This window comes from Helianthus annuus, chromosome 17 (assembly GCF_002127325.2).
Source record: "Helianthus annuus cultivar XRQ/B chromosome 17, HanXRQr2.0-SUNRISE, whole genome shotgun sequence".
NCBI classification, from domain to species: Eukaryota; Viridiplantae; Streptophyta; class Magnoliopsida; order Asterales; family Asteraceae; genus Helianthus; species Helianthus annuus.
In genome coordinates this window covers 80612546-80624243 of record NC_035449.2, presented here as the reverse complement: position 1 = coordinate 80624243, position 11698 = coordinate 80612546, and the positions used below count along the sequence as shown (strand labels likewise).

The 11698-nt window shown below is 38.7% G+C and overlaps 1 long non-coding RNA gene across 1 annotated transcript; it reads left to right on the top strand.

Moving 5' to 3' along the window:
• Nucleotides 1-4574: 4574 nt before the first annotated feature.
• LOC110926406 lies at nt 4575-7278 on the top strand. The gene is made up of 3 exons (XR_002585174.2): nt 4575-4752; nt 6533-6599; nt 7048-7278. It is a non-coding gene; the product is annotated as an uncharacterized LOC110926406 (long non-coding RNA).
• Nucleotides 7279-11698: the final 4420 nt, after the last annotated feature.

Genomic DNA, 11698 nt, shown 5'->3' with positions numbered 1-11698 from the left:
GCCTTTTTTTATATTATTTGTAGTTTTATTGATATGTAATTTTAATGAAAATAGCAGCAAGAAAAAAATCTGAATTAAAAACCAATATTCCAAACCAAACAAATATTCCAGTAATCAGTGTGTAAAAAATGGTGGCTAAATGGTGGCACAACTCAGTCGCAGATTGTGTAAAAATGGTGGCTATTGTGTAAAAAATGGTGGCAATTGTGTAAAAATGGTGGCTATTGTGTAAAAAATGGTGGCAATATCGGTGGCTAAATGGTATCAAAACTTGCAAATTGTGTAAAAAATGGTGGCTAAACGGTGGCAATATAGGGTATCAAAACTCGCAAATTATGTAAAAAATGGTGGCTAAATGGTGGCAATATAGGTGGCTAAATGGTGGCAATATCAGTGGCTAAATGGTATGAAACGCGTCACAACTCGGTAGCAAACAAGGTGGAGCGTAGCAAACATGAAGCGGTGACAAATAATTTTGACCAATTTTGTGGTGGTAAAAATATGGTAGCAAAATATAAAAATGGTGGCTATTTGGTGGCATTAGGGCAATTGACACGGGTGTTTTTGTCACCGTATTTTCGGTGGCAAACTGGTGACAAAAAGTAAATTGCTACCATTTTATAACCAAAAATTACATGACAAAAACCATGTTTTCTAGTAGTGACTTCATTTGATTTGAGTTGTTATCTTGCAATCGTTTTAAACCATTCTCGAGCTCAGAAAACAAGTCGAGTTCTACGCATAACTGTAACGTAACCGCACCATCTCTTCATTTTCTTAACCTGTTTCTCATTTTCTTTAACTTATACTCCCACCCGCACCAATTACCGTCAATCTCGATCGGATTACCGAAAACATGATCAAGATTACGATAAAACCGGATCCGTGCACTTTTTCCCGAGCCGAGAAACACCTTTCACGACACATTTAATGTTGTCAACGATCTGGAGTAACGCAAGCTCCATGAGATAATCGTGATTATCGGAAACGAGATTTCAAGTGCCGAGTGAATTAGTGAGTTCTTCTTGTAATCGTGACATTTGTTTATCGCTTAAAACCTGTCATAAGTTAGTTAACTTTTTCATTAATCTCGCGACTTCGAATTACATGATTCCGATGATGGGGTTTTCAGGGTCTAAAGTTGCGGGTTTGCATGAAGGTTTTCCAGATAGAAGTGAACCATGATGATTCTTTCATTGTGTCAATCCTTGTTCTTAGAAATAATGGGTTTATGTGTATAAACCTGTCACTAATCCTGCTATAGAAACAACAAGATGCCATAAGTGGAGATAGTTTGGCACCATCACAAACTTGTGCTTGTCATGCTGCAAAGGAAATTTCCCATTTTAATCAAAGACTAAAATAATGCAGTTTGTTACAGACCTTGATGATAAGCAACAACATGTAAGAACAAACATTTTAAATGTTGGGTTTATTTGGGTGTTTTGCAGCTTAATGAGTCAACTGGGTCAGCAACTTAACGGGTCAACTGGGCCAGTAGTTAGGGTGTTTTTAACAAGTTTATTTTATGGTTTGTGTAGTAAAGTGGTGGGCTTTTAGTCGTGGATCATGATTTCAGATTCGTAGCGCTATTTAATTCACTGGTTTCATTCAGTTGTAATTGTAATTTTACTTCCAATCAGCGAAAATAATCGATCACATTGTTTGATCATTCGCTCCTGAATTTCTGGTTTGTTCAATTTTGCAATCAAGGTTGTGATAACTAATATTAACTAGAGAAACATGAAACTTCATTCATACTTCTTGTCAATAGATTACAAGTACAGCTGTCTTGTTTATCATCAATGCTTCAATCATACTTCTTGTCAAAACACCTACCTTCCAAAAAACAACGTGTTACCAAAATGTTTAACTGAATTAACATTCGGGTGACTGGAGCCTTGACAAACCTTCAGGCTGACCATTCTTGACTAGTGATTCGCCCACACTGCCACGTTAGCACCAAACATATGATTATGTTCTTTAAATGGATCTGCCTACTGAGCTGATTCTAGCTTAGATTGGACGAAACTTGATGCCATGTACGATAAGGGCCGATATTGTTCCTTCATAAGTTATTTGTTTCAAATTTACAAAAAGATGATCATTTTTAAGCTCCTAATTTAAGTTAAATTTCCACACAATAACCTCCATCCATCCATCTTTTCTCTGTCTTGGAACCCAATCAGTATCGCGCACATTCCAGGGGTTTGGATATCTAAAATAAAGAACTCCAGTCTCTTTGCTTCTCTAGTTGAATAAATCTCGTACTATCACAAAAAAGTGGATCTTAAAGGGTAGGATGTAGGATCCTTAAGTTAAGACTGTAGAGAATTATCTTTTTGTTGCTAACTGTGTTTTGTTTATTTGTTCAATGACCAATTTCGCTTCTTTTGCTGAGCTACCAGGCACTGAGGAAAGAATAGTTGCATTATGGGCATTAGATTCAACAGTCAGAACATTCAAGTTAAAAGCAAAGGATTTAGAAAAACCCACATCCACTTCCTTCACAATGTCAAGTAAGTATTCACGTACAATAAATGTTTATGAAATAAAGTTAAAGAACTAAATGAATACTTATCTTTATGTTGATTGAATAGGTGCTCCGAGGTCCACAAGGAAGTCTGCCTCAAAGTTTGATCTTGGTGACATAGACAGTATGATCTCCCCCCGTTCGATCGAGAGAGCTGGCCAAAGGCCAAAGCCAACCGGAGCCCAAGACCATGACTACCCGTGCCAAGGCTGGACCCAAGAGGAAGAAGCCATCAGAGCCTGAAGAGGACAACGTCCAGATTGAACACCAGTTTCATGACTTTGTCACTGAGGTAAGTATCCCTGATCCTCATTACTATTCTTTGACTGTTGTGAAGGATCACTGATCCTGACTTTCTTTTCTTGTAACCTGCAGAGGTTTGTCTGCCTCAAAGCCCTTCAGGATAAGAGCCTTGCATAAGCCGAGGAAGACCTGGTTAATGTTCGTTCTATTGTCGTTGCTAAGGTTAAGAATATCACATAGCTTGGAGAAGAGGATCATGGTAGCATAAATACAGGCCAACAAGGTTGAGTTAGAGGCTGATGATGAAGCCAAGGTCTGCGCTGCCCGTGCTATCCTTTAAGCAAGGATCAAGATAGCACAAGAGGCTATGGATCCTGAGTTTGACCGGTCTACATGGGATGTAACTAGCTGGAAGCAGACTCTCCTGGAGCTGGGCAGTGATGGTGAGGTGGAACAGGTGAAGGCTTTGGAAGCTGGTCCAAGTGGGGTGAAGGATCTCAAGGTTGGTGGTGAAGGAGGTGCAGCTGAAGGTGATGCTGCAGAAGTGGGCAATGAAGGATAATGTAGACGAGGCCTGAACCCACTTATTTAGGATATGTGGTTTTTGTTTATAATGTTTTGATTTGAACAATATGGTTTGTAAAAATTTTGAACAATAGTTTTAGGGTAAGGATCCAGGATCCATAAAACATTGGGGTGGAAAAGGTGGATGGGTCCTTCTATTTCATGGAGGATGAAGCCTTTACACCCCTCGCCTTTTGTGACAACTGCCACTTTACGGTAACTTTTCACACTTAAAATACTCATTTTAGCTATATTTTTAGCTACATTTTTATTCAGTTTGAACATCCGAACTGCTTATTTCGTGACATACACATAGAATACTCAAGGAATACTTACTTAGGATGCATATGACTCATTTTTATTAAGTACATTTGGAACAGTTTAAACAATGCATCGAAACTACTAGAAAAGCACCTAATAAACTAGTATTCTGACGAAAAAGCAGAATCCGCAGAAATCATCTAAACGACATCTTTAGGACTTCGACGAAAGTCCAACATCTTATATATATTAAACCCTAACTAGGAATACAAGGGTTTGATTTAAATCCTTTCCGAAGTCCGATAACACTAAAAATTGCCCGAAAAGCACTAAAAGCGACCATTTCAACACTTTTCCGCAGAAATTCTGCAGAAATCAGCTTTCTAATATTTTTATGACATGTAAAAATATTATTTGACATATAATTCATATGAGGATACATTCGGGTATCATCCGAACCAATAACTACATCAATTCACACATGTTTCGCAACTTAGCGTTCAAATAACATCTAACCGAAACAATTCGAAACAAATGTCCGAACAATATCAAATCTTTTTTTTTAATGGTCATCTAGTGTTAATTGGATCATTTTGGTCTAGAAATGATCATTTAACACCCTTTAAACACTTAAACACTTATACTTATAAACTACCTAAAACATCTAACTAAGAACTCTAACATTTTTACTAAGTAATTCAAGAAGCAAAAGCAAAGGGAACCCCCCCCCCCTCCCCATTCACGGTTACAACACCAATTGTGGGCCCCATATTTTTTTTCAACTTGTTACCACAAATATCCTAGATGGTTACTAAAGTCTTGCAAGTTGATGCAAGTGGTGAAAGTATGATCATTACTAGTAACTAGTTACTTCACTTCTAAGCTTTTCACTCATACTTTCACCTTCCATTTTTCACAACACCAAAAGCTCCCAAACATACCCCATTTTCGGTCCATATACACCATCACCCATCTTCATTTTCAAGCCACTTTCATGATGATCAAGATGCATTTTCATGGAACTTAGGAGGATCTAAGGCAACCACAAGTAGAAGCAAGCATTTCCATCCATCTAAGGGCTTTCAACCATCAAATCTTCATATTCTTTGCTTTTCATTTTCACCTAGATCATCCCTAGCCAAGAGCTAGAAGTGAGCCTTCTAAATCCTTTATTTTCATACTTGTTTATGTATTTATTGTTAAAGAACAACTTATAACTAAAAGAACAATACAAAATAAGATGAAAATATAAAGAAGCAAAATAATAATCATAATATAAATGTGTTTATGTTGTGATTTATTGATGATTACTTGCATATTTGATCTAGTTTTGATGATTAGCATACAATAACTTGTTAGATGATGTTTAAAAACATAATCTAACAAGTGTTCATGAAAGTGTTTAAGGGTTTTGTTAAACATGAAAGATTAGATGGATGATCATGATCTTTGTTTTTGTTAAAGTATATAAAGTGGTTAACTAAAAATAATGCTTTTACAAGTTATAAAAAGAAAACATACAAGATGGGTTTTTATATAAAGCTTGTTAAAACTAGAAGTAAAATATGATTTTTGGACTAGTAAACATATGTAAAGATCATACCAAAACCCTACATGATTATGAGTTCATCTTGATAAGTTATGTTATAAATCTCTTATGTTTTTATTAAGAAAAATATGAGAAGATTGGTGGTGATTTTATAAGAAAAGATGTGGTTTTATTAAACATGGCAAAGTCCATATTTCTAATAAAATATGGCCAAGTTTTCTTAAAAATCATAAGTTATAAAAACTATTATTTTTGACAAAATCTTTATTAGATTAAAAGATTTTTAAGAATAGTTTTTATAAAATCAAAGTTGATATAAATATATATTTTTGAGAAAATATATATTTAGTTAACTTAACAACTTAAGGGCTATGTGTTATATGTTTGTATTAGTTACATGTATTATAACTAGGAACTTGAATACAATGATACAAGTGAACACAATAAACATTTCGACTAAAGTCTTACAAGACTTCACGTATTTACGCCTTAAAACGAGTTACGGACGATTCAAATAATCGGACACCATTTATGGTCAAAATGAACGACGGACGACTACATAAGTGAATTGCCAATCCGAAGAGTTACTATGATGTTTAGACGATTTTTCGACACGAAATATAAATATGCTATCGATAACAAATTTTCGGATGTTTACAAACTTACAAAAACTAGTATGTTTTTATTTACTAACAAATGTAATTAGTAAATTTTTATAAAAAGGTTTTTATAAAAATGAAAGGTTTATTATACTAGTGGGCTATTTTTATAACAAATGGGCTTATTATACTTAATGGGCTTAACATAAAGACATGGGCTAAGCCCAATATCAAAAACACATGGGCCAAGCCCAATACCAAACATATGGGCCAAGGCCCAACACTATTTAAGCCCAACACTATTCAAGCCCAACACTATTCAAGCCCAACACTATTCAAGCCCAACACTATTCAAGCCCAACACTATTTAAGCCCAACACTATTTGAGGCCCAACACTATTCAAGCCCAACACTATTTGAGGCCCAACACTATTTAGGCCCAACACTATTTGGGGCCCAAAAACATGAAAACATGGGCTCGGCCCAATGATACCATTATTGTAAACACAATCGTACAATTGATACATATAAGACACGAGACTAAGAGAACTAAATCCGACTATACAACTCACAAGATACAAGATGACATATATATATATATATATATATATATTTGGTGAAATATATATATATATATATAACAGATTAACAACTCATTCATCTAAATACACCGTTCAACGAACATTATAGACATACAAGTCTTACACACAAATAAGACACAAGACTTGTACTCAAGTTATTTACAAAGACCGAAGTGTCTAACAAAAATAAGAACATTTGTAGGTCGCAACGCTATTCAGGACGACCGCACGTGAGATCTTATTTTCATCTATTCACAGGACGCGATACTGTGAGTTCATGTCCCCTATTCATTTAAATGTGTTACAACTTTAAAACTATCGGGGAAAATACATGTTCAACGTATGTTAAAGTTAGGGAATGAAACACCTTAGATCATGTGCGAATTAGGGTTATACATCTAAGCACCATTAATCCAGTTTGGACCTAGGTACAAGTGGTTAGATCTAATGGGTTTTGGCGAGCCCCACTCTTGGTCGTGGACCCATACGGAAGAGTGCTTTTGTGTCCCAGTCGATAGGAATCGGCATAAAATCGTCTAGGGTTGGATTGCTTCCTTTTTCGTCACACATATTAATGTCCTTGCAAAACATTAATGATCAACGATTTCATTGACACTTTACATACTACAACTTACATTTTAAATACATCTTTTACAACTAAACTGCATGAATTCGCCAACTTTTGTTGATGTTTTCCAAACTTAACATGTATTTCAGGGAATTAAAGGACCATGTCGGGATTCTCAGTCAAGATAACAAGTACCAGAACTCCATGCCATCTTTTGGAGGGTTTAACTGTTATATTCCGCCTCCTTGCGGAAATATGATGGTTTAAACCTTAGTAGTTTATTTCATGTTAATGTATGAAACAATAACACTTTACTTTTGTGTTAATGGTTTGTAACCGACACACTAAACTTATGTTGTAATCTTTTGAAAAACTTATGTAATGGCAATGGAGTATGTTTTATTCATATAGTTTGTTCATGTACATCGATATTTATGCAATGAAAACCATACAGATCACACCTTGCGTTTCCGCTACGAGCGGGTGTGACAGGTTGGTATCAGAGCATCGATTGTAGTGAACCAGGATTCTTTATGGAGTCTAAGTCTACAATCACTAGGGATCTCTCACGAAAACCAGTTAAATACAAACAAATGTTTTCATTTGCATAAACATTTTTCATGGTCCATTTTCAACAAGAATTCATCTCATACAAATCAAGCAAGGACATTAGTGTCTTAGTCATCTAAATGATAGACATGCAACTTTAAGTTAATCCAGCCAACTCAATTAGGATAACTTAAAATGAACATTATGTGAAAAAAAAATACATTTTGTGTATGTATGTAAAATAAAAAATATTCATACGTGTCGAACAACTTATTTCTCAGGATATCATGTCTTCCTCTGAAGGAAGCAACATATACGACGACGTAGACCCGATGGAGATATCCTCCGACGATGACTATGTGCCGGAGGTTCAGGTCATCTTATCTGATAGCGACTCTACTTCTGACAGCGACATGGATGATTTCCAGCCGTTCACACTTCTGGGCGAGATCATCGATGATGATGTGTTAGCTATCCCCCCTATACTCAACGACGTAGTTATCATAGGTCACCCGGAGGGTGAACATGTGGTCGAGGTTATACCATGGGATGTTCTTCCCCTTGCTATTGTGCCCTTCATTGACGACCTTGACGAGGAGGACGACGCTGTAGTCCCTGTGATTCCTGTGGAGCATTTGGATGACGAGTTGGGAGACGGGGATGTTCATGATTTGGTTATTCTAGAGGTTCCAGCACCGGTGGTTCCGATTTTTATTATCTCTTCTGATTCAGACACCAATTCGGATGCTTCCACTTATGCGTCTGTTACCTCATCCGCACTACAGGGCCATGCAGACTTTGGGGATGACATGATGCCAGCAGAGCCAGCCATCCCTGTCCTATTCCAGTCCCTGCACCAGATGCATCTCCCGAGCATGTTCGCCTCATACACTTCGCACCTATCATACCACCGACTGACCATACTGATGAGGCCGGACCATCCGGACATGCACACATACCACCCAGTGTCGAGCCTCTTACTGCGCCATACTCTCCCCCTCATGTTATGCCTCTAACGGATCCATACCACCCACTGCATTTCCCAGCTACTACTACCGAGTTACGTGCCTGTGTGCTGACACTCGAGCATCAGATAGATTTTGTTATCCGTCGAGTTAGTGAACTCGAGGATGAACTTACTCACCTTATTGGTTTGGTACTTCAGGCTCCACCACCACCACCAGGGTCACCACCATTACCCCCACTACCGCCCCAGATGCCACTAGTGGATATACCACCAGTCGATCTACCTGCCCGTGTTCTGGCGCTCGAGCAGCAGAGTGTGTTCCTTCATCGTTTGGTGCTCGATTTGGAGGGTAGGGTTTCTGATGTTCACAGGCTATTATTCCCGATTCCACCGCCAGTATTCCCCCCACCATAGACTATGTTTGCAGGTATCGTGCTTTTGGGGACGGGTATCTATATCCGTTTTGTGTACATATTGATGCTCCACCAAGTTTTTAGGACAACCGACATACAGCGGATCACACAGTTGGAAGGAAGACCTTGTTATCTCTTTTGTTGTACTAGACTAGTATGACCGGGTTATGTAGCCCGAGTCTATTTTTTTTTGTTTCCTTTCAAACGATAACGTAACCAGTTGACTATATATATGAAAAACTTGGTGTTATCTATTAAATGCATCTGAGTGGTCTTGTTGGACATATCTTATTGTTTATGTTAACTTATTTACTCGCATTATATGTTTCTTGGTGATATTGCTATTAATGTTAAAGATGTATTTTTTTATGCTTAGTAAAATTATTTAAGAAATCAAATCAACGTCTAATCTTTATTCTATTTCTCCTTTGGAAGAATCATGCCACCAAGGAGAGTCTTACGGACACGAACAGTTAATCCACCCCCACCTCCACCGATGCCTACAAACGAGGCTGAATTAAATGCACTAATAGAACAGAGGATCGCCCAAGCTATCGCACTGTATGAGGCATCCCGTGTCGAACAAAGTGGTGGCACCGGCGGATCGGGAGGCCAGGGTCAAGGCGGTAATTCAGGTGGAACAAATAATACGGGTAACGTTTAGTTGTTTTAATTACAACTCATCAAATTTCTTTCTAAATCTATTCATACGATTCACTATTTGCTCATTCAGAATCCGTTGTCCAATTACAGGGTGCACATTCAAGCAGTTTCTGGACTGCAAGCCACTCAACTACGATGGCACAGGCGGTGCTGTGGCTTACGTGAGATGGACTGAGAAAACGGATTCCACAATCAGAATGAGCAGATGTTCCGCTAATCAGCAAGTCACTTTCGTTACTGGCTTGTTTCTTAACGAGGCCCTTACATGGTGGAACTTACAAGTGCAAACTTTGGGTGATAACGCTGCTTATGCGTTAACTTGGGAGGAACTGAAGGAACGTATGAGGGATAAGTACTGTTCTCGTGCTGAACTCCAGAAGTTGGAGAACGAGTTTTGGACCCTTACCATGGTCGGAGCTGATATCACGGGATATACGCAAAGGTTTCACGATCTGTCCCGCGTGATTCCTTACCTTGTGACACCAGAATACAAGCGTATCGAACGCTACATCTGGGGACTTTCTGACAAGATTCGAAGTTTGGTTACTGCAGCTAAACCCACGATTATTACTCAGGCTGTGACTATAGCCGTGAGTCTTACTGAAGACGGGGTCAGGATGAAAATATTCGGTGAGAAAGGTGATGATAAAAAGGAAACACATGCCGAGTCTTCCAACCGTGGGAAGAGGAATTACTCGAATTTCAAGAAGGGAACCCGCGGTAATAATAATAACAACAACAACAACAGTAACAACAACCACAACAACAATAACAATAACCCCAACAACAACAACAACAACAGGCGACAGAATAACCCGCAAAAGGATGCAAGGGCGTTTGTAGCCACAAACGACACTGGTCCTAAGAAGTACGCTGGTACTTTACCTAAGTGTGAGCGATGCAAATATCATCACTTGGGTGATTGTCGGGTTGTCAAGTGTGACAAGTGTGGCAAGAATGGCCACCGTGCTGAATCATGTTGGGGAACGGGAAATAATACTGGATCGGGAAGTGGATTTGATAACAAGAATGGGAACGGGAATGGTCGTGGTCAAGGATGCTTTGGATGCGGAAGCAAAGATCACTACAAGAAAGATTGTCCTAAAGAAAACCAAGCTCATGGTCGATCTTTTGTGATTGGAGCCAAGGATGCGCGCCAAGACCCTAATGTGGTCACTGGTACGTTTCTCCTCAATGATCATTTCGCATCCATATTATTTGATACTGGAGCCGATTTTAGTTTTATCTCTATAGAATTTAAAAATATTCTGGGCTTGGAACCTAGTAAGCTAGATGTTCCATATTCTATAGAATTGGCTAACGGTAGACTAATAGAGACGGGAGAAGTTGTTAAGGAGTGTACCTAAGAACTTGGCGAACAAAAATTCAATATCGATCTCTTACCCATTGAATTGGGTAGTTTCGACGTAGTGGTTGGCATGGATTGGCTATCCAACAATCGAGCCGAAGTCGTTTGCCACGAGAAGATAATTCGACTACCACTACCGAACGAAGAGACACTTGTTATACATGGAGAGAAGCGTGACACCCCATTACGGATCATCAATTGCATGAAAGCACAGAAATACTTACGGAAAGGTTATATTGCCTTTCTAGCGCATGTTGTAGACAAGAAGGCCGATGGGCCGAAGTTGACGGATATTCCGGTAGTAAAAGAATTTCCTGAAGTCTTTCCTGAAGACTTGCCAGGACTACCACCTAATCGACAAGTCGAATTTCACATCGACTTGGTACCAGGAGCCGCACCCGTAGCTAAATCTCCGTATCGATTAGCACCTTCTGAAATGCAGGAATTGTCCACACAACTTCAAGAGTTGTTGGATAAGGAATTCATCAGACCGAGTTTCTCGCCTTGGGGAGCTCCAGTTCTTTTTGTGAAAAAGAAGGACGGGACATTCAGAATGTGTATCGACTACAGAGAGTTGAATAAACTCACCATTAAGAATCAGTATCCACTACCGAGGATTGACGACTTATTTGATCAACTTCAAGGGTCGAGTTTTTATTCAAAAATAGACTTACGATCTGGGTATCATCAGTTACGGATTCAAGAAGAAAGCGTACCGAAAACGGCTTTCCGAACTCGTTACGGTCATTACGAGTTTCTCGTTATGCCCTTTGGTTTAACGAACGCACCGGCGGTCTTCATGGATTTAATGAACCGCGTGTGCAAGCCGTATCTCGACA